The sequence below is a fragment of the Oncorhynchus tshawytscha genome, unplaced genomic scaffold, assembly GCF_018296145.1.
Source record: "Oncorhynchus tshawytscha isolate Ot180627B unplaced genomic scaffold, Otsh_v2.0 Un_contig_4690_pilon_pilon, whole genome shotgun sequence".
NCBI lineage: Eukaryota > Metazoa > Chordata > Actinopteri > Salmoniformes > Salmonidae > Oncorhynchus > Oncorhynchus tshawytscha.
In genome coordinates, this window is record NW_024609560.1 from 107,501 (window position 1) to 112,891 (window position 5,391).

Below are 5,391 nucleotides of genomic sequence, written 5' to 3' on the forward strand. Positions count from 1 at the left end.
CATAATGAAGTCCAGGTGTGACTCATAATGATTAACAGGTGTGAATCATAATGATTAACAGGTGTGAATCATAATGAAGTCCAGGTGTGACTCATAATGATTAACAGGTGTGAATCATAATGATTAAGAGGTGTGAATCATAATGAAATCCAGGTGTAAATCATAATGAAATCCGGGTGTGAATCATAATGATTAACAGGAGTGAATCATAATGAAATCCAGGTGTGAATCATAATGATTAACAGGTGTGAATCATAATGAAGTCCAGGTGTGAATCATAATGGTTAACAGGTGTGAATCATAATGAAGTCCAGGTGTGAATCATAATGGTTAACAGGTGTGAATCATAATGGTTAACAGGTGTGAATCATAATGGTTAACAGGTGTGAATCATGATGAAGTCCAGCTGTGAAACATAATTATTAACAGGTGTGAATCATAAAGATTGACAGGTGTGAATCATAACGATTGACAGGTGTGAATCATAATGATTGACAGGTGTGAATCATAAAGATTGACAGGTGTGAATCATAACGATTGACAGGTGTGAATCATAATGATTGACAGGTGTGCGTAACGATGAATCCCAGGACCGGTGTGTTGGTATTCTGGCGACGCCGGAGTGGAGGAGCAGGAGAAGATGTGACAACCAGACTCATTATAAAAGAGAGTTCAGTGATTCAGAATTGAAATCAAACAGCTGAGAAATCCTTATGATAACGATTCAAATCAAAGAACCCCAAACCCTGGCCTGGTCTGCTTGGTCTTCTCTAAACCCCAAACCCCGGTCTGGTCTGCTTGGTCTTCTCTAAACCCCAAACCCCGGTCTGGTCTGCTTGGTGTTCTCTAAACCCCAAACCCCGGTCTGGTCTGCTTGGTCTTCTCTAAACACCAAACCCCGGTCTGGTCTGCTTGGTCTTCTCTAAACCCCAAACCCCGGTCTGGTCTGCTTGGTCTTCTCTAAACCCCAAACCCCGGTCTGGTCTGCTTGGTCTTCTCTAAACCCCAAACCCCGGTCTGGTCTGCTTGGTCTTCTCTAAACCCCAAACCCCGGTCTGGTCTGCTTGGTCTTCTCTGAACCCCAAACCCCAAACCCCGGTCTGGGTCTGGTCTGCTTGGTCTTCTCTAAACCCCAAACCCCGGTCTGGTCTGCTTGGTCTTCTCTGAACCCCAAACCCCGGTCTGGTCTGCTTGGTCTTCTCTAAACCCCAAACCCCGGTCTGGTCTGCTTGGTCTTCTCAACCCCAAACCCCGGTCTGGTCTGCTTGGTCTTCTCTAAACCCCAAACCCCGGTCTGGTCTGCTTGGTCTTCTCTAAACCCCAAACCCCGGTCTGGTCTGCTTGGTCTTCTCTAAACCCCAAACCCCGGTCTGGTCTGCTTGGTCTTCTCTAAACCCCAAACCCCGGTCTGGTCTGCTTGGTCTTCTCTAAACCCCAAACCCCGGTCTGGTCTGCTTGGTCTTCTCTAAACCCCAAACCCCGGTCTGGTCTGCTTGGTCTTCTCTAAACCCCAAACCCCGGTCTGGTCTGCTTGGTCTTCTCTGAACCCCAAACCCCGGTCTGGTCTGCTTGGTCTTCTCTGAACCCCAAACCCCGGTCTGGTCTGCTTGGTCTTCTCTAAACCCCAAACCCCGGTCTGGTCTGCTTGGTCTTCTCTGAACCCCAAACCCCGGTCTGGTCTGCTTGGTCTTCTCTGAACCCCAAACCCCGGTCTGGTCTGCTTGGTCTTCTCGAACCCCAAACCCCGGTCTGGTCTGCTTGGTCTTCTCTGAACCCCAAACCCCGGTCTGGTCTGCTTGGTCTTCTCTGAACCCCAAACCCCGGTCTGGTCTGCTTGGTCTTCTCTAAACCCCAAACCCCTGGTCTCTGGTCTGTCTGGTCTGGTCTTCTCTAAACCCCAAACCCCGGTCTGGTCTGCTTGGTCTTCTAAACCCCAAACCCCAAACCCCGGTCTGGTCTGCTTGGTCTTCTCTAAACCCCAAACCCCGGTCTGGTCTGCTTGGTCTTCTCTAAACCCCAAACCCCGGTCTGGTCTGCTTGGTCTTCTCTAAACCCCAAACCCCGGTCTGGTCTGCTTGGTCTTCTCTAAACCCCAAACCCCGGTCTGGTCTGCTTGGTCTTCTCTAAACCCCAAACCCGGTCTGGTCTGCTTGGTCTTCTCTAAACCCCAAACCCCGGTCTGGTCTGCTTGGTCTTCTCTGAACCCCAAACCCCGGTCTGGTCTGCTTGGTCTTCTCTAAACCCCCCAAACCCCGGTCTGGTCTGCTTGGTCTTCTCTAAACCCCAAACCCCGGTCTGGTCTGCTTGGTCTTCTCTAAACCCCAAACCCCGGTCTGGTCTGCTTGGTCTTCTCTAAACCCCAAACCCCGGTCTGGTCTGCTTGGTCTTCTCTAAACCCCAAACCCCGGTCTGGTCTGCTTGGTCTTCTCTAAACCCCAAACCCCGGTCTGGTCTCTGGTCTAAACCCCAAACCCCGGTCTGGTCTGGTCTCTAAACCCCAAACCCCGGTCTGGTCTGCTTGGTCTTCTCTAAACCCCAAACCCCGGTCTGGTCTGCTTGGTCTTCTCTGAACCCCAAACCCCGGTCTGGTCTGCTTGGTCTTCTCTAAACCCCAAACCCCGGTCTGGTCTGCTTGGTCTTCTCTAAACCCCAAACCCCGGTCTGGTCTGCTTGGTCTTCTCTAAACCCCAAACCCCGGTCTGGTCTGCTTGGTCTTCTCTAAACCCCAAACCCCGGTCTGGTCTGCTTGGTCTTCTCTAAACCCCAAACCCCGGTCTGGTCTGCTTGGTCTTCTCTAAACCCCAAACCCCGGTCTGGTCTGCTTGGTCTTCTCTAAACCCCAAACCCCGGTCTGGTCTGCTTGGTCTTCTCTAAACCCCAAACCCCGGTCTGGTCTGCTTGGTCTTCTCTAAACCCCAAACCCCGGTCTGGTCTGCTTGGTCTTCTCTAAACCCCAAACCCCGGTCTGGTCTGCTTGGTCTTCTCTAAACCCCAAACCCCGGTCTGGTCTGCTTGGTCTTCTCTAAACCCCAAACCCCGGTCTGGTCTGCTTGGTCTTCTCTAAACCCCAAACCCGGTCTGGTCTCTGGTCTCTAAACCCCAAACCCCGGTCTGGTCTGCTTGGTCTTCTCTAAACCCCAAAACCCGGTCTGGTCTGCTTGGTCTTCTCTGAACCCCAAACCCCGGTCTGGTCTGCTTGGTCTTCTCTAAACCCCAAACCCCTGGTCTGGTCTGCTCTGGTCTTCTCTAAACCCCAAACCCCGGTCTGGTCTGCTTGGTCTTCTCTGAACCCCAAACCCCGGTCTGGTCTGCTTGGTCTTCTCTTGTCTTCTCTAAACCCCAAACCCCGGTCTGGTCTGCTTGGTCTTCTCTAAACCCCAAACCCCGGTCTGGTCTGCTTGGTCTTCTCTAAACCCCAAACCCCGGTCTGGTCTGCTTGGTCTTCTCTAAACCCCAAACCCCGGTCTGGTCTGCTTGGTCTTCTCTAAACCCCAAACCCCGGTCTGGTCTGCTTGGTCTTCTCTAAACCCCAAACCCCGGTCTGGTCTGCTTGGTCTTCTAAACCCTAAACCCCGGTCTGGTCTGCTTGGTCTTCTCTAAACCCCCCGGTCTGGTCTGCTTGGTCTTCTCTAAACCTGCTTGGTCTTCTCTAAACCCCAAACCCCGGTCTGGTCTGCTTGGTCTTCTCTAAACCCCAAACCCCGGTCTGGTCTGCTTGGTCTTCTCTAAACCCCAAACCCCGGTCTGGTCTGCTTGGTCTTCTCTAAACCCCAAACCCCGGTCTGGTCTGCTTGGTCTTCTCTAAACCCCAAACCCCGGTCTGGTCTGGTCTGCTTGGTCTTCTCTAAACCCCAAACCCCGGTCTGGTCTTCTCTAAACCCCAAACCCCGGTCTGGTCTGCTTGGTCTTCTCTAAACCCCAAACCGGTCTGGTCTGCTTGGTCTTCTCTAAACCCCAAACCCGGTCTGGTCTCTGGTCTGCTTGGTCTGGTCTCTTGGTCTAAACCCCAAACCCCGGTCTGGTCTGCTTGGTCTTCTCTAAACCCCAAACCCCGGTCTGGTCTGCTTGGTCTTCTCTAAAACCCCAAACCCCGGTCTGGTCTGGTCTTCTGGTCTTCTCTAAACCCCAAACCCCGGTCTGTCTGTCTGCGGTCTGGTCTCTTGGTCTTCTAAACCCCAAACCCCGGTCTGGTCTGCTTGGTCTTCTCTAAACCCCAAACCCCGGTCTGGTCTGCTTGGTCTTCTCTAAACCCCAAACCCCGGTCTGGTCTGCTTGGTCTTCTCAAACCCCAAACCCCGGTCTGGTCTGCTTGGTCTTCTCTAAACCCCAAACCCCGGTCTGGTCTGCTTGGTCTTCTCTAAACCCCAAACCCCGGTCTGGTCTGCTTGGTCTTCTCTAAACCCCAAACCCCGGTCTGGTCTGCTTGGTCTTCTCTAAACCCCAAACCCCGGTCTGGTCTGCTTGGTCTTCTCTGAACCCCAAACCCCGGTCTGGTCTGCTTGGTCTTCTCTAAACCCCAAACACCGGGCCTGGTCTGTTTGGTCTTCTCTGAACCCCAAACCCCGGTCTGGTCTGCTTGGTCTTCTCTAAAGCCCAAACCCCGGTCTGGTCTGCTTGGTCTTCTCTAAACCCCAAACACCGGGCCTGGTCTGTTTGGTCTTCTCTGAACCCCAAACCCCGGTCTGGTCTGCTTGGTCTTCTCTAAACCCCAAACCCCGGTCTGGTCTGCTTGTCTTCTCTAAACCCCAAACCCCGGTCTGGTCTGCTTGGTCTTCTCTAAACCCCAAACCCCGGTCTGGTCTGCTTGGTCTTCTCTAAACCCCAAACCCTGTCTGGTCTGCTTGGTCTTCTCTAAACCCCAAACCCCGGTCTGGTCTGCTTGGTCTTCTCTAAAGCCCAAACCCGGTCTGGTCTGCTTGGTCTTCTCTAAACCCCAAACCGGTCTGGTCTGCTTGGTCTTCTCTGAACCCCAAACCCCGGTCTGGTCTGCTTGGTCTTCTCTAAACCCCAAACCCTGTTCTGGTCTGCTTGGTCTTCTCTGAACCCCAAACCCCGGTCTGGTCTGCTTGGTCTTCTCTAAACCCCAAACCCTGTTCTGGTCTGCTTGGTCTTCTCTAAACCCCAAACTCCGGTCTGGTCTGCTTGGTCTTCTCTAAACCCCAAACCCCGGCCTGGTCTGTTTGGTCTTCTCTAAACCTGGTCTGCTTGGTCTTCACTAAACCTGGTCTGTTTGGTCTTCTCTAAACCCTAAACCCCGGCCTGGTCTGTTTGGTCTTCTCTAAACCCTAAACCCCAGCCTGGTCTGTTTGGTTTGTTTCTCAGGCGTTCCCGGAAGTCTCGTGATGTTGCGCCTCTGGGTTTAGAAACTCTATGACGTTATAACGTCTTGCC